Below are 24,199 nucleotides of genomic sequence, written 5' to 3'. Positions count from 1 at the left end.
GCTATCAGGTAGCGGTTGGGTCGATCGACTTAAAAGCACAGCTATGACCAGGCTGGTGCTATAGATGGAGTCTCGAGCAATGCAAGGCGACAGTACTTGGAGTCAAGGCAACCAAGCTCTTCATCTGACGATGAGCGGAAGTGAACATGCAACGGTGGTTCAAAGAATAATGGAAGCCAAAAACTGCATCGAAGGGTCCTGATAATTTGCACTGAGTCACACACTGGAGTCATGGCTCACAATGGGTCGATGTTGAAAACCTGGATCTCATTGTGTTCTGGCTTCCAGGTGCTGCAAGTCCCACTCCAGTCCTTTTTTATTTGGCTCCTGTCAGGGGTTCTGCAACACGGTGAGGACCCAGGCAACAGGATGGCTGGCAAAGAGGCAGTTTTAATCCAGCAGCAGAGGTCACCCCCGGTATCTCATGGGGGTTGTTGGGATGCAGATCCTCTTCCTTGATGCACCTGCCTTTCTCACACAAGGAGGACCCTGGAAAGGGCTGCTCCCCAGCAGCATCCAATGAAATTTACTTTCAGGATTAGAGTCCACATTATTCAAAAGTGCTGTGAGACCCCTTCTTTTAAAGGCTAAGGTCCACAGGCGACTGGACTAGCTATCTTGCTTTAGGGGCCAAATCCATGCTCTTGAAATGAGTTGACCGTGCCTTCTGACATCACACCCCTTTGTGCTACAGGAAGTGGAGGGGGACAGGAAAAAGAGTGGTTGGAGAGAAACAAGAGGCACGTTTCCTTTCTCAAATAGAATCAAAGGCCTTTAGATATGCAGCACCCTGGAGTGAGGCTTAGCCCTTGCTAAATGGGTGTGCCGCTTCCTGTGGAGTAGCTGTTTCTGGGGAGAGGGCGTTTGTTACCTGCCTGTACTAAGGAGCAAAGAGATGCAATCCCATGGCATAGTCTTAGCTGCAATGAATACACATAACCCTGCCACAGCTGCTGAGCCCACAGGGCTGACTCATGTTTGATATTAATTTAATTTGGGTGGGATAACATGCTGGCCCCCATACCCAAACTCTGGTAATGTTTATATTTGCAGTTTACTGTGCCACCAGGCCAGGATTTCCAGAGTTTGCAGTTTTTGAACAGGGCTGCTTACCACGGAGTAACATGTATGATAGTCACTGTCTCTGTTAAGAGGGCACTTGTGACTTCACCTTCACAGTGCCACTAGAAAGCAGGAGCTGCAGACCAGTAGATAGATGCTGCAGGGCATAGGAATGTTAAGCTTTTGATATGGAGCTTATGGAAGGAGTTTGAGTAGCGGGCCACTGTTTCTGAGATGGAATTACTCCATTTTATCAAAAAACGGGGCATCTATACCAGAATTCCTCGCACTGCCTACCTGCTCCTTCATTTAGTGATACTCGTGCCTACAAAAAATGTAGGGCAGCATGCCTGTTTACTTCCATTTTCTTTCTATTTTCGATTTTTCCCCCTTTTTTTCTCACTCCTGTTCTCCTTCAACCATCTGTGCCTAGTTTCCCATTCCCCCAAGTCAACCCTTAATGACATCAGCATTGTCACGCCCTTAGTCCCAATTCTCATTTTCCTTCAGACTCTACCTCAATGCTAGAAATCCTATAAAAAGCCTTCCATTGGCCACCTTCTGAGCACAGTCAGGTTTGCTCCCAATTCTCACTGTTGTTGACAGTCTCTTCCCCATCCACAACCCAGACTTGCGTTTGCACGGAAATTACCCAATCTGTGGGGGTGGCAGTCATCCTTTCTTACACTATCTCTTCCAGGTTACAAACCCCTTCCAGCTTAAAACCACTTTCAACGATGTGATCTAAAAATGACATTCACACCTAATGCCCCTAACCCTTGCAGTGATAGCCCACCACCCTTGCTGGCCAACATCATGCCTACCAACTAAACATTGCCAACCAAATAATCCTCAGACTTACTTATGGTCCAACTCTGCTTGCTCTCAAGCAATATCCCTCACTGATGCTATGACACTGCTGCGATTAGAACAGCAGATATTGGTCCTCATTCCATAGAGGACACTAGACCTCCAACTATAACATACCATACCTCTATCAACCAGCCCCCCCTTCTGGTCTGATCATTTGGCGATTTCCTTTCATATTCAAACCAATTGGACCTGCTCACAACCTAACCACAATTGACATTGTCATCTCAAACACTTTACGTCTAACTCACTTTTGTCCTTCCCTCTTCTTTTATCAGATGCCTAGCTCTGCCCTTGACTCCCTTTCTCCTCTCCAACACAAATCCAATTATGTCCAGTGCCTGGTGTGAGGAATTTCAAGTGTGCAAAGCTCTGGCTTTTTTAATTTTATTAATACAAAGAATGTTGCAGTGATTCATCCCCCAAAGGGTAACCTACTAATCAGATCAACCTTTGTTGCCACCTCTATGCCAAAAGCATGGTGGCAGGATAATCTCTAAAAATAAGCTATGCTGGAGGTTGGACATGGTGCATGGCACTATGATTATGGCCACCACAGCTTAATTGTTACTGCACATGCCCGCTCTGTTGAAGGAATGCGTATTTGGCTCAGATGGAGATGGGCTGATACTATCTGACCCAAACAGCAGGACAGAAACCATGAGGTCTCTGCCTCTTTGATTCATTTTGTGAGGTGCCAGTAACACACCCCCCTCGCCCCCCAAAAGGGCCACAGAGAATGTAGCTGTCTTGGGTCTAGATAGCAAAGGAGCCCACACCTATTCAGCCGTAGCAGCCTCAGACCAGGGTGCAGCATGTCCAAAGGCCCTTTTCAGTTAGGTAGCAAGTGAGTAGGAATATGATGGGCAGGGGGCTCCATGTTAGCCTTCAACCATCTTGTTTCTTGCATCTTTTCCTTTCCCCTCCATTTCCTCTGAAGCAGAGCACTTTGGGTGTGACATCAACAGGGCAATGTGCACTCTGGCTAGGAGCAGGGATTGGTCCACTGAAGCCGGCTAGCTTTAGCCAAATCACTGGAGGACTTGTGCATTTAAAAGAAGGGGTCTCTCAACCCTTCAGGAGATTCAGTTCCTCACAGATCCTTTAAAGCGGAAGAGGTTCTGAAGTTCTCATTTGGACTTCCTTTGGGACAGTTGTACTCCTCAGCCTTAGGTGGGAGCCATCCAAGACTGAAGGAAGATCTGCATCCCTAACCACTCTCGCGTAGCCTTGGGATTGTCCAGTACTATGGACCAGGATCAACCACTTTGCAAACAGCCCTTTTTCAGCTAGAAGTGCAGACCCTGAACTGGAGCATCCTGTCCTCGAGTCCTTTGCGAAGGCCTCACAGCAACCAGAGGGCCAAACCAGATGTAGCTACCAGTTTTCTCAGTTCCTCCATGTTCCTTGCATCTTTAACCAGATGTAAGTCACTGATGCTGGTGTCTGTATTCCTCCAACCTACAAAACTATTTCCTTGCATCTAACCCAGCTTGACCCTCAGTTGTGACCTAGCAAAGCATTAGGCCCGAAGCAAACACCGGATCCTGATCTGAAGCTTTGGAGACGCACTCATTGACGCTAACGCAGGGGGGTTGCATCCACTGCTCGGCCCAGCTGGCCTGTGAACTGCTGCCTCATTGCTCATGCATTGGTGCACTGTCGATAACCACTTTTACCACCACCCGCCTACTTGAACCTCTGGAGCGTCACTCGCCTACCCCTTGCAGCGACTACAGCCCGATTTGCCTGGCCAACTGCAAAGCGTTTTTGGAACCACCCTAATCTACCTCTTTGAAGAGCTGCTGTTCTACAGCTCTGAACACAGCACCTAAGCCTGCTTGCTGCCAGGACAGCCATGATCCCATGTTCCTGAACCGAGCCTGATCAGCTCGCATCATTGATCAACATCGGGCCTGATGCACCAGCCCGCCAAGAACAAACTATTACTGTTGGCACTAAACTGCCCGCACGTTCCACTTGGACACTAGGTCACAATTGTTCCTGTTTTCAACCCAAAATCCTTTTTATGCTAGACTACCTACCACCCATAGGACTAAGCAGTGATACTTTCTCCAGTCTGTTGCACCTTCTGCTCTTTCCTTTAGGATGAGGTTTTACATAGTAACCTTTCTACATACAGATGGTGTTTTTATTAGTTTCTATTTTTATAGAACTGTGATTGGACATTCCCTCTATTTTGGACAGTGATATTGTTTTTGGGTCACTACTGGTTCACCTTCACACCCCGCTCAAGAGTATGGCCTTCCCTCGGCCAAAGTTGTCACAAAAGGCAGAGGTGGTGTATCTCTTGTCCCTGTTTTACCTTTTGTGATTGTGATTGTTTTGGTTTGTAGAAGTGAGGTAAACCATTTTATCCCTACTCCTTGTACCCTTGTGAGGCAGAATCCAATTTGTTGCACCTGGTTCATAGCATATGAAAAGTGAAGGCTGCTAAAATGAGGGGAAAAACTCACTCCAAAAAGACAACCTCGATGCTTCATTGTCTGAGCGTACACATTCTTCTGGAAGAAATACTTGCATGTATAGAAGCTCAAATGCCCCCGTTAGCTCTGCAAATCTCTTCATAATTCTCAAGGAACTCTCCTGATCAAACCCTCTTGACCTCTGTTAACCACAATCAAGCTATTTGATCTCAAATAAGGAAACCCTGCCTGGCAAACCCAACTCCCTGCTCTTCCTCCCCTTTCAGTTTCTTACTGGTTGCATGACATCACACCCCATGGATACCATTCTGTTAAACAATCAAAACCAGTTTTGCCCTGCATCGTTCATATACACACATGTAATTCTCTCTTGCTTCTGTCTGCCTTGATCAATTTCTCACTAGCCCAAAATCCTCCAACCTGCAGCAACAATTGCACCTTTCCTTAAACAAAATCTACTAGCTGCAATGTCTCAAGCCCCACAAACTGGAAACCAATCTCCAACATTCAAGCCCAGTGCTAAACTAATTTTAAAAAATGTCCAACCCTGCTTCAATACCATCATGAATCCCATAACCTAGGCAGCCAAGCATGCCATCCATATCCTTTGCTTTTGAGACCATGAACCACACACTTCTAGAAAGGCCGACCACAAGAGTTGGAAGGATAGCTTGGGGGCTACATGCTTGTCTTGAAACCAGACCGTGTTGATCGAAACCCAGTCCTGCAGAGGCTGGACTCCAGAATGGAGCACAACATAAGAACCCAATGTTATTTTTTGTTAATGCTAGTTTAAAAGCCCTCCCCAGATTAAATCACCTTGGTGTAAGGCAAGATGTCATTATGTCCATCACCCCACAGGTTGAATCCATCCTATGTTCCTCTAATAACTAGAAACTGCTTCTCGACTGCTCAATTGTAGGTGCCGATGGAACAGACTAGAATCTGCAGTTCATTAACACTGCAACTCACATTACCACAAACCCTCCCAGGTGGCAACCTATTGTCGCGACCCTCAGCCCTGATTCCCACTGGCAAGGCCATTGGCCAGGTGGAATCAGACTTCGGATCTCAAATAAGGCCTTGCATCCGCTTCACAGGCCCTCTTGAGGCCAGTCCTGGCGGCTTTGGCGCCAGGCTCATAAACGGGGGGGGGTGTGGAGACATCAGCTAAAGGAATTACTTTATTCAGGCTTTCAGCCAACATGGAGGCATCCACATAGCCTGATTCCTAGAACCAAGCTATGCGGTAGTGTTTTGGGTGTGGTGGCCTAGGGACTACTTTACCTGACTACTTTGCAGAGACTATTTAAATTTAAACCACACCCGAACAAGACCACACGCTTCGCGTTAATTTGCTACTAGCAACGTGGCGCTCACCGTGTCCAGCTTCTCAAGAGCCTGGCAAGATCCGAACCTGCAGAAAACAACAAACATCGTGCTCAGCAGAATCTTGCCTGCAATCTCCATCCTTCACTGTTCACAGCTCCTGGGCAGCTCAGAGTGGATGGTTCGCCCCCCGGATCGAAGGACCTGAGAAAGGAAGAAAGACATAATTTAAAGAAGGCCGAGACATTTCAACCACGAATTGCTTAGACTTACCTGGCTGGTGGTTGTTCAACCGGTATAGCTCAAACTCCATCCGCGCTGGGAGCACACCGTGACCTACAAAAAAGAGGTCTGTGAAGACAAGAAATCGCTGCGCTGCGCAATGCACCTACTTACCGCATCATAGCGCTATTGTGCGCCATCATTTACTGGCAAGAACCAGCCTACCCAGTTTGCCAAGCGGATGCTCCGCGCACCTAAGGGAGATAAACGGACATTATCGAACAGAGAAAAGGCATGCAAGAATAACAACTCCATAAACCGCAATAAGACCTACCTGAAAGACATTACTTGGGCCGCTGTCAGTGAAGTAACTGGACCACATGCACCCACGAAAGACAACGCACCCTTGCCCAGAAAGCAGGACTGAGAGCCCACCAACTTCAATAACAAGGTGAGAAGAGAACCATGAGGGGCTGAAATCACAAGGTAGGTCCGAAGGCTTACCTTGGCTGTCCAGTCCTAAACATAGTCTTCATTTCCAGGAGGAAGAATTCCACCGAGAATCGCACCAGGGAATCATTGAAAAGGGCACCAATGACCAACTGGCTGGGTGGCGTCCCCGTGGATACCAGGTGAGCGTAATGGAACGTGAAGCCTCACATAAATAATCCACCTGGGCGCCATGGAGACATCGGAAATCGACCAATTGGCCCAATTGTTGGGGGGGGCCTTTGTGCCGAGGTTCATTCAGCCCGACAGACTAATGCACTCTAAAGAGACCTAATGGTGACCAAGGATCGCACCGAGGAGATCGGCAGACAGTTCTTGCAATTGCAGGCAGGTCAGACTCCTCTGCCTGGGGGAAATCCACCGATGCAAAATCCTATCTAACCATCTTGTACCCCCACACCAGTACAGGGCAGGCTGCCTGGAACCTTTCCCCTGGCACCACCAGAAAGGTTTTTGGGTGACCCACGGAAGTATGCAGCATTCATAAATCCGTGTCGCCTTCATTTCCTTTGTCGCCCTGGGGCGTTTCCAAATGACTAAGCTCAGGTAGCTTTTGTCCTATACTTGAGTGGAAGCGCAGTGGATTGGTCGGTGCCGTTGGTGACCCATAATGATCCATTGTAAAAGGACTATGGGGGAGGGGGGTTCCAAAGAGAAATGGAAAAACTGTTTGCTCTCCACACCCAGGAACAAGCAGTGGATAACCAACTCTTATCCCTCCGGCAGGTGAACCAGGACTTGTTAACATACATTGCTACCTTCAGTAGACTGGTTGGTGAAGCCAGGTGGCCAGAAAACAAAGAACCACATTATTCCATCGAGGCTTACGAGGCGAATTAAAGGACGTCTTGGCCAAGGTAGTTGATTTACCCCTCCCCCCCCCCCCCGCCCCAGAGACTGTACAGAATTCATAAATTTGGTAGTGCAGCTGGACCATTGGTTGCAGGACCGAAAAGCAGATCGGTCCAAAGCGGACTCTCGAGTAGTTTGTTCGGTCTAGAGACAATGCACCACGGGTACCAGACAACGCCGTAGAACCCATGCAGATCGGAGGGATACGACATCCACTAACAAAACAAGAGCGGGATAAAAGACAACAGCAACTCTGTATTGTGGAAAACCAGGACATTTCCTGAAAGACTGCCTGGAAAAAACTCCAAGGGGGACAGTCTGGGCCACAGAAAAGGATGAAGTTAAGGAATTGGAAAACTACCAAGCTCGGCAACCGTAACCTCACACTTTGCAATGATCTTAATAAACCATCAACAATCGTCAAAGATGCATGCCGTAGAAGCGTACATAGACAGCGGAGCAGTTGGGGAATTATATAGATCTAGAGTTGGCAGCAGAGATGGGGCTCCCTTTGTGTGTCTACCAGGGACAAGGAGACTACCGTGGATGGGACAGAAATTGCCTCCGGACCAGTAACCCAGTGCACAGCAAAAGTAACCTTGCTGTGCGAGGATGGACATCGGGAGTGTATTTCGCTCAATCTCATTAAGGCACCTCAGTTCCGGTTAATACTAGGGATGCCATGGTTGGTTGCTCACAACCCTTTGATAGACTGGCGGGCATGGAAATTAACCTTCTCTGGCAACTACTCCCTGGCCTGCAACTCTCCAGAACCGGAACCCGACTCCTGTATCTCCAAGACTCCCAATACTGTAGCATTTACCCTAGGACTAACTAATACTTTGCCAGATGAATATCATGACTTTCAGGACGTATTCCAAAAAGACCAGGCTAACACATTGCCGCCGCATAGGCCTTATGATTGCCAAATTGACCTTATTCCTGGGGAACAAATCCCTTGCGGCAGGATCTACGCTCTCACCGAACCAGAAAACCTTCACCTGAAATCAGTACCTTAAACGGATTTATCCGCCCATCCAAGTCCCTGGCAGTCAGTCCTTTGTTTTTCGTACTGAAAAAAGGGGACTTGAGGACCTTTATTGATTACTGTGCAATAAACCAGATAACCGTGAAGAACCGCTACCTCTTGCCCCTTATCCCGGAAACGCTAGACCAAGTCAAAGATGCCCAGATTTAGACCAAATTAGACCTTAGGGGAGCATACCACCTGGTCCGGGTCAGAAGCAGAGATGAGTGGAAAACCACTTTCTGTACCAAATATGGCTTGTTTGAATATCAAGTCATGCCTTTTGGCTTGTGCAACGCTCCTGCCGCGTTTCAATATTTCATGAATGACGTCTTGAGAGAACTGATTGACGTTTGCGCCTTAGTGTACATAGATGACATCTTGGTGTACTCGGCCTCAAAACAAGACCATATCGGGCACGTTCGTTCAGTCCTCACCAATCTCCGCCAAAATCGTTTGTATGCAAAGCTGGAGAAATGTTTTTCACGTCACCGAAGTAGAATTTCTTGGTTTCATCCTTTCCCCAAAAGGCATCAAAATGGACGTACATAAGGTTGACACTATTCTAAAGTGGCCATCCCCAACATCTCTGAAAGGGATACAGAGCATGCTAGGCTTTGCAAACTTTTACCGCCGATTTATCCCAGACTTCTCTCAGGTTGTGCAACCGATCACAGTATTGCTACGAAAAAGCAATAAAAAGTTTACTTGGACCGAGGAAGCAGAAAGAGCCTTTCAGGAACTGAAATGAAGATTCACCTCCACCCCAATCCTGCAGCACCCTCGTCCAGACCTCCCTTATGTCATAGAAACTGATGCTTCCAGTATGGCAATGGGAGCGGTCCTTTCACAGAGGGACCCAGAAACTGGCCAGCTGCATCCTGTGGCCTTCTGGTCAAAGTTCTCGCCCCCCAGAAATTAATTGCGTTATCACGGAAATAACTCCTGGCCATAAAGTCCGCTTTCAAGGCATGGCAACACTATCTTCTGGGAGCTAGACGCACCATTAGTGATCACAGACCACCGGAACCTGCAATATCTCAAAACAGCCAAAGCCCAGTCCTCACGCAAGTTACAGTGGGCCCTTTTCTTCGACGAATATGACTGTGATCACATTTCGACCAGGGGTAAAGAATGGAAAAGCTGATGCCTTATCTCGAATGGGCATCGATGAAAAGGTGTATACAACCCCAGACCCGGTACCCATCATACCAGAAGACAAACTCTTGGGTATCACTACAACCTTATCGCAAGCAGAATTACGAAACAAATTTCGGCAGTCAATGAACCCAGATGCTTTCCTCGCATGGCAAACTAGAGAACAATATTGCATCAAGGATCAGTTACCTTTCTTTAGGGACCGGCTATATGTACCCAATGAGTTACAACAGCATATTTCAAATTATCATGACTCTGATCGAAGGACACCCCGGATTCGCTAAAACCTTAGCTAAACTGAACTTTTGGTGGCCTACCTGGCGTAAGGACATTGTCCTTTATGTTCAGTCCTGCGGTGTCTGTGCACAAAATAAATCACAGAAACCATCGGGTCTCCTATAACCACTGGACATCCCTCCCGCTCCATGGCACACTCTCTCCCTTGACTTCATCACTGATCTGCCACCTAGTCGAGGCTTTAACACCATTCTTGTAGTTGTGGATTTGTTCTCTAAGATGGCACATTTTATTCCTCTCAAGGGCCTCCTGGACGCATTCACCTTAGCAGAAGTATTTATGGAAAACCTTGTCAAGCTACATGGTTTCCCATCAGTTCTGGTCTCTGATCGAGGCAGCCAGTTTGTATCCAATTTTTGGAGAAAATGTTGCGCAATGGCACAGATTGACATCTGGCTATTTTACCAGTCACCACCCCCCAACGGACGGCCAAACCGAGAGGACCAACCAGACCCTAGAGCAGTATGTACGGTGCATGCTGCACCATGAATTGCGAGATTGGAAGGACTTACTTTGGATAGCATAGTACGCATATAACAATTCGTACATTCTAGCACGGGACAAACACCTTTTTACACCCTGTATGGCAGACATCCACGTACCTCAGAACTCGACCTTCCTGCCTGCTTGGAAATGCCTGCAGTAAAGACTCTTCACACAACCATCACTCAGGTGTTCAGAAAGGCGAAGGAACATCTTATTCATGCTAAAGAAAAACGAAAGCACTTGCCGACCAGCATCGGAAAAAGGCCCCAGACTGTCAAGTAGGAGACAAGGTTTGGTTAGCCGCCAAATATGTACCCATCAAAGGGACCTTCCATCCTCGATATTTAGGACCCTATACCATCAAGGCAATTATCAACCTGGCAGCCGTTAAATTGGATTTACCACCTAATCTACAAATCCATCCGGTATTCCATGTGTCCCTCTTAAAACCAATTCAACCTGGTACACGAGTCAAAACACCACCTAAATCCATACTTTTTGATGGAGAACCAGAATTCGAAGTCCAAGGCATCTTGGACTCTAAATATTCTAGAGAAATTATATTATCTCGATGAAGGGATTTGGACCCCAAGATAGATCCTGGGAGCCCAGTGAGAACCTCCATGCACCACCACGTCCGATGGAAGTATCGGAACTTCCCAACTAAACCAGGACCAGACAGACCCACCACAGGAGGGGCCTGGAGGGGGGGAAGAAGGGGAAGGAGAAGAGCCGTCACGACCCTCAGCCCTGATTTCCCCCCCCCCCCACTGGCAAGCCCATTGGCCAGGTGGATTCAGACTTCGGATCGCAAATGAGGCCTGGCATTCGCTTCACAGGCCCTCTTGGGGCCAGTCCTGGTGGCTTTGGCGCCAGGCTCATAAACGGGGAAAGACATCAGCTAAAGGAACTACTTTATTCAGGTTTTCAGCCAACATGGAGGCATCCACATAGCTTGATTCCTATAACCAAGCTATGCAGTATAGTGTTTTGGGTGTGGTGGCCTAGGGACTACTTTGCAGAGACTATTTAAACCACACCCGAACAAGACAACACGCTTCGCGTTACTTTGCTACTAGCAACGTGACGCTCACCGTGTCCAGCTTCTCATGAGCCTTGCAAGATCCGGACCTGCAGAAAACAAAGAACATCGTTAGCAGCAGAATCTTACCTGCAATCTCCATCCTTCACTGTTCACAGCTCCTGGGCAGCTCCGTGTGGATGGTTCGCCACCTGGATCAAAGGACCTGAAAAAGGAAGAAAGACATCATTAAAGAAGGCAGTCATTTCAACCACGAATTGCTTCGAGACTTACCTGGCTGGTGGTTGTTCGACCGGTATAGCTCCAGAACTCCATCCGCGCTGGGAGCACACCGCAACCTACAAAAAAGAGAAAACGCAGATCAGTGAAGACCAGATATCGCTGCACTGCGCAAAGCGCCTACTTACCGCTATTGTGCGCCATCATTTACCGGCGAGAACCAGCCTACCCAGTTCGCCAAGCGGACGCTCCGCGCACCTAAGGGAGATAAACTGAGACCTTATCGAACAGAGAAAAGGCATGCAAGAATAACCACTCCATAAACCGCAATAAGACCTACCTGAAAGACACTACTTGGGCCGCTGTCAGTGAAGTAACAGGACCGCACGTGCCCACGAAAGCCAACGTGCCCATGCCCAGAAAGCAGAATGGAGAGCCCACCAACTTCTAACATTTAAAAAGGTGAGAAGAGCACTGGGAGGTGGGAAGGCTTACCTTGGCTGTCCAGTCCTAAACATAGTCTTCATTTCCAGGAGGAATTCCACCGAGAACCGCACCAGGGAATCATTGATAAGGGCACCAACTAGCTGGGTGGCGTCCCCGTGGATACCAGGTAAGCAGAAGCAATACTTTGTCGACTAATTTCTTGACGAATCTCCTCTTGCAAGCACCAAGATTCCTGTTCCTTGCGTCACCTGCTGTTGTAGTATGCATTTGGTGTTTTTGATGGCCCTGTACATGGGGGGGGGGGGGGGGGCATTTAAACTGTGCTGAAGTGTCTGACATCCAGTGTACTTTAATGAAATGCCTCTTCTTGCATTATTAATAGGACATTGCTCTTGTGGGTACGGGGCAGTGGGCCGTCATGCCACAGGGTTGGCGCAAAGTGGTGCAAGTGCTTGCTGTGGTAGGAATGTTAACTTCTTTCCTCAACTCACAAGAAGCATCTGATAACCCGTTTATTAATGGGGCAAGTGGAAAGCAGCTAATCGCCAGGTGGTGGGACATGTACACAACTTTCGGGCACTGGTTAAAATGTGACTATTCGTCTTTTTTTTATTATTTTTTTTTTTTTTAGGGCCTTAGTTTTAGTCACGCGTCCTAGGGTCATCAAGACGTGGACCCCTTGCTCAGAGGGGCACAGCTCAACTCACTGATGATGCCCAACAAGACTGAAACACGTGTATGTGGTTGCTGTTGGTTTTCTTGTTCAGAGGGGAATTGCCTAGCATTTCGGTGCTGTACTGTCTATGTGGGCGGGACAAAGACCGATATGCAAATGGATAGTTCCCATCTGTGAAAGGTACAGTGAGCTGATAAAATGTGGCTGCGGGCTCTAGGTACTATCCCATAGAACAGGCAATTTTTGCTGTGTAGAGGGGCGCCCATGTGTACAACCTACTGGCAGATGGCCTACCAGGACTGCTGCATGTTACACGGTAGCAATACATAGCTGCACTTTGGGAAATACTGAAACCAGTGATATGGTCTGGCTCCTGTTACCAGAATGTTTTATGACTTGGTGAAAATCTGGATCTACCGCAGCCCGGGAGTATTAATTAAGCAGTTACTGTTTGCTTGAGGCACGAATTAAGTGTAAAGCAAATAAATCTGCAGTTTCAGACTAAGTTTGCCACTTATTACAGCCTAAGATCTACAGTTGTGATCATTTCACCATATCGAAAGTTGCAGACCATAGGAAAGTACTTCAGGAGAATTGGTGCACGCTCTAGTATCGGTGCTCCATTGATGGTTCCTTCGGAAGGGTGCATGTGAAGTTGAATAACAAGGGAAAGCTGCTTAAGCCCTGTATTGTTGTCATCTTTGGGGGGGACGGGGGGGGTGTTCAGAAGATGGTAAGCTGGCTACTTTGATCCCATACAGTGTGAAGCACATGTCGAAAAGCATTCCATGTCCTTGAACCCTGCTCCATTAGATGGAAATTAGCCGTTCTGGTGGACTTAACAACTTCTTGCTCTTTTTGGTGAAGAAAATCTACAGTGATGTTTGTGGGACTATGTGGGAGAAGGCTGGGGTTAAGAGCTGAAGTATTCATAACCCTTTGAGGCATTTTCAGGAAACTCGTGTGTGTGTGTGTGTGCATGAGATGAAACACTTCTTCAACGGACTGACATGAGAGCCCTTTAAAAATCAGGGCAAGTTGTGACCGAAGTACTTGAACCTCATTTGTGCCAGGAGAGAATATATTGCAAAACTTGAAAGCCTGCCCTACAAGCTGGAAGATTTGTGTTAAATGTTTGAATGATGGTTGTTGTACATGCTGGCACAGGGGCGATGGGTGTATTTGAATGTTGAAGCATTTATATTGCACACACAATGAACTGATTCCAATCCTGGAACATTTTAACTAGCACAAGTCGAGGGTCAGTTACTTATAACCAACTGCAGTAATTGCCAATAAAGACAGGGAGGGGCATTAAACCTTTTTAAATAGGTAGGTCTTTAGACCTGCTCTTAAGGTCAGAAATGAGTTTACCCTTAATTTTAAGGGCAGGCTGTTCCTTAGTCTGGGGCCAGCAACTGAAAAACTGTGATCACCTCTTGTAACACAGTTCAACCTCAGAAGAGTGAGCAGGTTCTGTCTGAGCTTAAAGCCAGAGTGTGGGGGGGGGGGGGTACCTCTTTAATTTGTTTGCCAGGTAAATTGGTGCCAATCCATGAAGACATTGAAATACTGAACTCCCACTCCTAAATTTAATGCGGTCCTCCACCGCTAGCCAGTGTAGAGAGCAACACAAGCCTGAGGTTTGAGTGTTTTTAAATACACCAAACGGACACCGGCATTTTGCGACTTTTGTAAGCGATGAATATGCTTGGCCACCAAGGCACGATCCATGTCTGGTATATATCGTAGTGCCTGGCGAAGAAGACGGATATAATAAAATGACTGTACAGTCGCTGACACCTGGCCACTACAGCCCATGTCGCTCTGCCATACACAAACGTGGTTCTTGACCTTGGTAGTGTGTTTAAGGTTAGATCCCAGAAACTGGGATGGTGGAGGGCTGTTCTTTCCTTCAAGTAGATGTTTTGGACCGAACAAGATAATCTCGGTCTTGTTCGGATTAGGTTGCAAACAATTTTGCACCATCCAGGACCCTACTTACTTCCTCCCTCCAAGCACTTAACCACCGTAGCAAGGGCGTCCTCGACAAAGTCTGATATACAATTGAGTGTCGTCAGTGTAAGAATGAATCTAAGTTGATATTCATTAATAATGTATAAAGCAGATGCATCCAGATGCATCCCTGAGTAGGACATCTAGTTGGGGTTATGGCTGCTAAAACCCAAGCACAGGAGGTGTGCTTATCATACGTTTTAGTGAAAAACACTGTTACAAGTTCAGTCTTGGTAAAGTGAAGGCGTGGCAACGTCTAGAAAGAAGTGGGTGGGACCCATTCGAGAAAACCTGTACTTAATCCCAGTACCCACTGAGCTCCATAGTGCCAACAAAACTTAATTTTGGATATGTCTTTGTTGAGAAAAAGACATTTTGTGCTGGGCTGATATTATAACCCATTTATGACTCGCAAGAGTACTGCTGCCTGAGCCCCCTGCACTCATGTGCCCGTTTTGAGAATGTCACGTGTATTAGTTCCAATTGTTTGCTCCATCATTCTGAAGAGTAGGTTTAGGTGCCATGGGTTCCTCTCCTTGCCCCAACGCCTCACTGCTCCCACTCTGTGCCTGCAGTACAGCACCAAACTGATCCAAGATGCTGTCATGGATTTGCCCATGGTGCCACATTCACCCACCACAGAAAAATCTCCAGGTAGGGATCGGCTTGTTAGTTATACCACTCTTCATGCCTAAAACGTGCTAATCCCTACGGCGATTGCCACACATTTCCTGCCTCTGCCCTCCCAAAACACCTCCTCGGAACTCTTTGAGCTCTCAAATCAAGCCTTCCCATCAAGCTTTGCATTCAAAGTGCCTGCCAGTGTTTTTTTTCAAAGCAGGCCTCTGAGAGTTAGTGACTGAGTTGGATTATATGTTCCCTGCTCCCTTGCATCATTCGATTATTTTCCATGATTGGCACAGTTAGTTGGAAACATTAGGGAGATCGGGCTAAAATTGTTAGCGGCATGCACTGGTGGGCACTCATGTGGGAAGCCCAAACTAGCTTAGGCATGCTGCAAATTCCCCCCACGCACTTAAGAGGCATTACAGACGGCACTGTGACTAACGTTCACTCCATCTACACTTCATAGCCAATTGGCTTGGTGCAATATGTTTTCGCATATGAAAAGGCACCTCTGAAACCAAGCTCTCAACCTTTCTGGTCAGAAATGAGTAGATCACCAAGTCTTGTAGTTTGGATTATTACATTGTAGAAAAATAGGGGTCAAAAGTAAGAACAAATAAAAATAATTAGATGCTTATGCACCACATATAAACTACCACTTTTGCCTAGGAGTACAGGTAGGAGGGAGGGACACACCGCTTGTGGGTCTTTGGTTATTTACACACCCATTGACTGCCCCTGGCAATGCTATTCCATACTGCCATTCTCACCCTGCCTCTCAAACGCATCCTCCTGGGATGTCTACCTCAAACTCTATCCTATCATTATTTCTGCAGTTTTCTCTTCAGTACGCTACAGTCTTTTTTTTTTTTTAAAGAAAATTTTTAAAAAAAGCTATGGTAAAGCCAACAGTTTTGGCTTGGGACTTGATTACCTGGGCATGTAATGGCAGTAACTGACAAATGCCCATCTCTCTATTTTCAAGATGTTATACCAGCGCCCAGCAAATGTCTATCCCATGACACACAAGCCTAACTGTTGGCATTGTCAAAGCTTGTTTTCTTTTTATGTTGCTCTGCTACTTTTAGTTTAATGTGATTGACCCATAAAAAGATCACTTTCAGGTGCGCTTTGGTGACTTGCATTGGGCAAAGGCAGAGTCCATGATCACGAGGGTGGCTGGTGTATGCCCACTTTGTTGAGGGACTCGTCCCCCCCAGTATTTAATGAATTTAAAAAATAAAAATGCTCCATAGTGGTGTTGGAGTCGAAACCAGGTCCTGCTGCTGTGAAATACACTTGGTCACAAGACCAGCATTGTATGCCCATACTGACATCCTCCTGTGTTTTTGTTTCTGGGTCTTACATTTAAAAGATGTGTACATTTTTATATACTTGGCCAGCAATGTAATGGGAAAATGTCTGCTCTGCAAATGTTTTTGATCCTGTGCACTCCAGTAAAGGGAGGGAAAGACAAGGTTAGACAAAGGTTGAACAGCACCAACAAGTAAGCAGGGTAATCTAGAAAGTTACGGTGAAGAAATCAAATAGAGGCCTGGGCAAAAGTCAATGGACCAAAGTCTTTGCAGAGGATCACAGTTCAGAGCAGTTAAGTCTTAAGAGTTCAGAACGAAATTCGTCAGACGAAAATAGAGAAGGACAAGCCCTTGGATTGGCAAATGATTTCACACACTTTCACCATGGCTGGACGAAACTTAACCGGTTATCACAGTACCTTTAAAGCAGAAGAATGCTGTAGCTGAGGCAGCCGTTACTGGCAGATCCTGCAGGCTCATGGTTCCTGAAGCAACTGTCGGACTGACAAGGAGGAAGACTGGGGGGTCCTGCACTGCCCAGGGAAGCAACCAGCCGCACAGCAAAGCTACGAAAAAAGGTGTGCTCCTTAAAACACAAGCAGGGTCTGTTCCTCCTGGCTATCTGGTTCACTGTAGCTCTGTACAGCAAATTCGACCAGAGAAGGGAGGCCTGGCGAGCAGTTTGGCGAGCTGGTTGTTCCCACCTGCTCAAGGGGAGAAGATTCCTTGCAGATCTTACCTGTCGAGATTCGGACCCGCAGCAGGGCTTCACCGAGAGGTTCAGTTGTGGTAGAGGTTCTTTTCTTTCAGCTTCTCTTTGGTTCTCTCGATCCAGAGATGACTCTGCCTTTCCAGCCCCAGAGACCTGCTTTTTATGCAGTTTTTCCCCCATTCACCCAGCCTGGCTGTCACACAGCAGGGTGGCTGTCCCGCCAAGATAGTCACCACAGCCAATCATACCAGAGTGCGACATGGGTCTCCAAGGAGACCCTGTGCAGGGAGTCTCAACCCCATCCCTCACATCCTGTCCCCCCTCAGACATTCGGGCGCCTAAGGAGGGCTTCTGTGCAGGAGCCCGTGAAAGGCCGGTGAACTAAGTAACCAAACCTGGTTTGGCACACAGAGCAAAACATGAGACTTTTACAAACCGAAATGATGAATAAACCCAGCCCGAACCGTATAAAACATATATGGTCTAGCGTGTTTAGGTTGGAGACTACCAAGATAGCCTAAAACAATACCAGGGCTATTTAAGATAACCGCGGTAGGAAAAATAGGGTAGTTACCACTGCCACCACCCAAGCCTTAATGAAAAGGGAACAAAACAACGTTCCATGAGAAACAAAGGATCAATATTAACCCTTTCCAGATAGTTTGTACTGGGTCTGGGAGTTTAAAAAGACTAATAGTCAATGGCAAATTTAAATGTTCTGAGGGACAGTAGTCTGTCTCGGAAAATGGAGTCGAGTTGGGAAGTCTGAAAAAGACAAACCTGTGTCACTGCACTGATGGTGCTGTGTAACACACGGTAAAAATATGCCTATGGAGTAGGTGAGGCTCCAGTCTATGAAGAAAATAAATCCTAGAAATCCAGCAGAGCTGCTGAGGGACTCAGTAGGGGAAATTAGCCATTCTGGAGAATTCTCTCACGCTCCGTCCCTCCAATGTTTTATCAGTTTCACAGTATTCCAGATGTGGTGGAATTGTGTATTTTAAAATGTTTTGGGATTTAATTTTTTTTCGTTTGAAACTTTTGTTCCAATAGGATAGAGAGGTTGAATGTTCTGCCCCACCTTACTCCCCACAGCCCTAAGTGAGTGGTGCAGGGAATGAAAGTTGCTGCATCTACTGCGTTTTTAACAAATGATACAAATGTAACCTACGTCAACAAACTGGGTGATCGGGTGGAGGGCAGTAGGCATGGGGCGTAGCCGAATTTGCCCATTTTAACAAGATTATACATTTTTGGGATTCTGTAGTATGGTACCTTGTGCTGTAAGTGCACACCAGACGATATGGGCTTGATCACCTTATTACGATGGTCTGGCTGCTTTATGGTTGATGGCCAATTAATGGGCCTGCACGGGGGGGGGGGGGAGTACAGATCTAGAGGCAGTCCATCAATGTGTGAAGCTTCTTATTGAGCCTTCCTCAAATACTAGATCAGGCCTATTCACATAGGCAGTGCTTGGTTTTAACATTAGTTGATGAAGCCCGCTTTCTTAAATCATTGTCCATTGGAACAACGTGCATCTTCAAGAATCTTTTAAATCATGTGGCTGTTGTGTAGATCTGGGTGAGCGCATGTGAAAGCGCCCGTTTATTATGCCCATCTGGAAAGCATTGTCTGCAAGGGGTATGGCATTCTGTTACATTAACTCTGGACCAAGTTGTTGGGTTTGACCATGGTGCATAGAAGCATTTGTTTTCCACTCTCTGCACCAACAGTTTCAGATGTTGATGCATTCTGTGGTACGTCCTAATTTTTATTGCATTGCAAAAATCTGCCGAGCATGCTGCCATGACGATAAATTACATTTAGTTTTACAATATTTTGAATCCAATCTCGCTGATGTAAATGAGGGAATGTTTTTTATTACAGGTTTCTATATCTGTTTTTAGATTGTCGGATCTGGCATTCTCTCATAGATCAAATTTCTGAAGGGTGTGATATTTCTTTGTTTGGTTCTGAGTTAAAGGAGCAATCATTGGAATCTCTGCCACAAGGAAGAACAAAACATTGCTTAGGTGTCATGACAAAGATAGCTTGTGCTTTTTCAAGGAGGAAATGTAAAATGTGGAATTTAATGTAAGTGTCATATGCTTTTATCTTTTTTTCTGGAGTTTTTTTCCAAAATCATTGGTTTTCTTAGGAAGATATACGCCTAGCAATATTTAAACTTTTTTTGGTGAATTGGTTTAGTAGAAAATCCTTTTATAAAATATATTGCAGACAGAAAATCCTGAATTTCATTCAACATACATAATCTAGTCTTCTACAATTCACGATTTTGTTTTAATGAATACCCTCGTATAAAGTGCAGCGCCTTAAGTGATTATATTTAATTGCTGAAGTTGATTCACGACCAGATACACACAACCAGAATTCATCAGTGGGAATCCTTTCTTAATGATGTGCAAATTCCACGAAGGAAATGCTCACTGACATTTGACCGTTAAATGATACCACAATTCGGTTTACAATAGGAGAATGTAGCAGTCTGTGCAATTGCTTTGTTGTAAATTCTAATTGTGGCCCCAGTGGGCAACCCGTTAATCCTGAAACCAAGAAATTGGCTTCTCCCATATGCATCTGTAAAGTGTACTTTCAGATATGATTGCTAGCATGAAACCAATAACCCTCCCTTGTGAATTGTCTAGCTTTAGTTGTGCTTAACATGGGTTTATTTTAGTTACAAGAAGATGAGGATCTGCTATCATAATGTATCGGTATACCTTTGCCACAGAATCCTATGTTGCAGTACTGTAGTACTGGTGTTACCGTGGCTTTGCACGTGATTGATTTAACCTGGCATCCATGAAGGACCCTTACTGCTTACCTGAAGGCACCTTTGGTTAAGACGCTTGTGCACATTTAATTTGCATTCCCTTTATTCACTGGAATGCACAGTAGGTATAGGCCACACGTTGTTTTTGGATACCATTTTGATGTAGTGTTCACCATGAGTGCCGACGCGTGTTTCGACCATTAGCAGGTCTTTATCAAGGCTATAGTCATTGACGGGTTGTTGGGGTATCATGTTTCAAAACAGACCATTGTTGTGACAAGTGTAATGTGATAAATTATTCAGTGCATAGCGTGAAGACAAACATGATATAGAAGGAAAAAGTTGGTCAGAGGTAATTCGAACAAATATAACCACAACAATGTTATTGTCAATACACATCAAATAAGTAGAGGATAATATACGCATACATTACACATGTTTAGGCTTTTGGAGCATCACAATTATATTAGTAAGGGGAGAGATTGGTGCACAAGGAAAGAAAGGAGAAAAGGGGTTTGCCGGGTTATGGCATGCATCCTGTGGGTTCATTAAAAAATATATATATAAGTTGAATACGTGGTAGACAATAATGCTCACCTAGGTTTGAGGTGTGACTTGGGTGTTGCAATTGATTTCATGGCAACCCTAGGCACACGGGCCTGACTATAACCAACCTTCTAGGCAACTGGTGTTCTATGTGACCTTCACCCAGCCACCACTATCTCCCCAGCCCTGTGAACCGACCATCCAGTTGGGTGCACTGATCCACAGCACCTAGTAACATCTAACTACCCATCCCATCTGACCATACCTTAGCAAAGCCGTACCAATGCGCCACTGTTATCCAATCGATGCCCATTTCCTCTTCAGATGCGCCTAACCAGGAATTGATCCTCAGACCTTGGCTGCACACCTTCTCATTTCGCCACCCAAGTCACACCTCAAACCTAGGTGAGCATTGTCTACCCTGTATTCAAATTCTATATAAATGAACCCACAGGATGCATGCCATAACCCAGCTAACCCTTTTGCCCCTCCTTCTTTCTTCCCTTGTGCACCAATCTCTCCCCTCATTAATTTAATTGTGATGCTCCAAAGGGCTAAACAGGTGTTCATGTCGTTAATAACAACTGTGATGTATGCGTATATTATCCCCATTATTTGATGTGTATTGACAACATTGTTATATTACATTGTTAGATTTGCTCGAATTACCTCTTGGACCAACTTTCTGCTTCTAAATATTACATTATTAATAATTTGTCTTCACGCTATGCACTGAATCACCCATCACACTACACTTGTCACAACAATGGGCTGTTTTGAAAAATGACAACCTGTCGATGACCATAGCTTTTGCTAATGGTCGAGTGTTGGCACTTGTGCTGAACAATAAATCACAATAGTATCTAAAAACAAAACGCGTGGACTATAACTACTACGCATGTCAGTGAATAAAGGGAATGCAAATTAAATGTGCACAAGCGCCATTCTAGTAGAAACAACAAAACAAACTTGCATAAACCTATACCCTGGGCACCTAGCGCGCAGGCCCTATGGTTTCTATTAACCGGCTGCATGTACAACTAGAGTAAGGCGCGGCAACCACCAGTTCCTAGTGTTCTCATTTCTTCCTGGACGTTTACCAAAAGCATATTTGCATCTCCAATTAAGGCTTTAACTCGCCGATGAAGGCTTTGATAAAACACCGGCAGGCACGTTAAGTACGTTTGGTGTTGCCGCTTGGTAAACCTAGCACTCCTCATCTATCTCAGGAGGTGATTTTGGGCAGCCAGGGACAGTAAGTGGTTGGTCATAGCTATAGATATTTGAATGGCCATGGAAAGTCAATGTAAGTAAATAACCAAATGCCAACAAGCTTTGTGATCCTCTCCTATCCCATTTCTTTCATACCTGTAATCCAATGCAATCGTAGGCTTCTACCAACCCTGCCAAAAGTTTCAAGTCTTGTTTCTGTAAAAGCTTAGTGCAGAAGTAATAAAATGTTTGTAACGTCATCTTTCTTCATATGCCAATAAATGCAGCGAGTCTTCTTTCCCATGTCCAGCTTGTAGGCTGAAACAAGACGACATTTCCTTGCTGAGTGATAGTACCAGGCTAGACTGTCCAGGGCCATCTGTGTATCCCACCTCATCTGGAAAGTGATATGCACCCATCCCATTCCCCTCACCAAACCACAAAAGAGTAAATGCCTTTGCATCTGAGCCAGTGACTAGTTGAGAAAAGAAGGGGGGCTCCCTAGAGTTCCACAGGGGGAGGGGGGGGGGCTCCCTGGAGTTCCACAGGTCACTTCAAAGTCAGTTCATTGTTCCCCATTGACAGCCAATTTTGGCCCTTGATCCCATATGTGGTTTGATCTCCATTACCCCTGACGAATGTATTGTGAAATACCTTCACACTGTATTTGAATAGATATTTTGCAGAAGGGTCTTGTGAGGTGTTTATGGGACCACAGGTAATGTGGGCAGTATCCCCCCTGTGCCCCAAAATCAAGAGGGCCACACAAATGGACCTTGATAATATATCTAGCACCACCAGCGACTCATCTAGAACCCCCCCACCCTTTAGCAATCTTATGCCAAGACACAGGCCAGTGTATAGGAGAATATTTGTATCAATTATGTCATATTTACACACTTTCTCCGTGTCTCAAAGATTAATGGAAAGAATTCACCTTTTTGGAAATACACTGTGACAAAAGATCTGACATATTTGCTGTTCAGTCTCCAGTAAATGGAATACAGGTCAAATTAGTATTTTAACACTTGATGTTGAATTAGAGAGTACCTTGGAACAATACCAGATCATAAGCTTTGGCATTTCTTGGGAAAAATTTAGATTCCAATCCATGCAACATGATTTTTTTTTTTCCAAAAGCAATTGCACACCTGCAGCACTTTGTATATTTAATTTCCCTGCATACTCTAAAATGCTAGCAGTTTGCAAACGCAGCAGATGCAGAAACTTTCTCAGTGACTGCCTCACCCTCTTCAGTGTGCCCTTCAATTGGAGACTTCACTATATTTCATTTGGTTCATAGTCGTTTTTTTGCAAAACAAATGTTGAATTTCTTTTTCAATACGTATTTTACCCCTTTTTGTATTCCCGGACCACAAAATAAATATATATTTAAAAAAAGAATGCAACTTTTTTTTTTTCGGCATTGTTTTCGATGACTGCACACCATTTCATTTAGCAAGACGCTGCTCTGCCTCTGCACCAAAAACCCAGATGTCGGTTACATTCAGTACCCATCTGCTTAAAGACCAGGTCTGAGGAATGGACCGTCTTCACCCTCAACGGGCCACATGTAACTGGTAAAAGTGCCCTCATGCCTATGGGTTTGCATGCGCTATACAAAACAAAAATAGAAATTTTGTTTTTCGAAGACTCCCTTTCAGGAGGTTTTGGGGTTGGGAGTACCCACGCACTGTAAATGATTATTTATTTACATTGTGAGTGGTTTTGTTAATTTCGAACTTAACGAGATCACCCAGTGTTTTGGCTTTAGGGGAATGAATTAAACATCAAAATATGCTAAGGGCCTACTTCCATACCTCCACCACTAACGAAGGGTTAGGTATTACATTAACAGATACCCGCACACTTGGTTCTGTTTGGACACGCTACTTGCATTGAATATCTCTGGGCTTAGCCTTCAGGGAATACATCAGCATTTCTGGACCCTCTATTTGGCGCTCCCAGCAAAGATCCCACCATCAGTCTCTCTCCCTGGTTTCCTTCAGCAATCATTAGTATTTCCAACCCAAGTAGTGTAATGCTGTCCCCCAGGCAATGTTAATCTCCAAGCATTCAATAGTGCCACACACATGACTTGAGGCAGCTGTCCCCACCACCCCTTGTGCAACCAAGCTCAAACCCACACATGCAAAGGCGCTGGCTGATGAGCCTTGAGTTTTGACTGGACCTTTAAAGTTCCCTCCACCCCCAAGGCCCAGCCTCTGTGGATAGTCTGAGTTATGAAGTTGAAATGATGGGAGGGATGAATCCACCCAATAGCGTTTACTTTGCAACTTTTTTGCACACAAGTGGCAAATACTTTACA

The 24,199-nt window shown here is 45.7% G+C and overlaps 1 protein-coding gene across 3 annotated transcripts in view; it reads left to right on the top strand.

Moving 5' to 3' along the window:
• LHX8 (LIM homeobox 8) overlaps positions 1 to 24,199 on the top strand; it is a 209,369-nt gene that overhangs the window by 18,563 nt on the left and 166,607 nt on the right. The window lies entirely within an intron of this gene.

The sequence above is a fragment of the Ambystoma mexicanum genome, chromosome 1q (assembly GCF_040938575.1).
Source record: "Ambystoma mexicanum isolate Mex_15411 chromosome 1q, UKY_AmexF1_1, whole genome shotgun sequence".
Taxonomy (NCBI): Eukaryota; Metazoa; Chordata; class Amphibia; order Caudata; family Ambystomatidae; genus Ambystoma; species Ambystoma mexicanum.
Note: the sequence above shows the minus strand (reverse complement) of the source record. Positions and strands in the feature narration are given on the sequence as shown.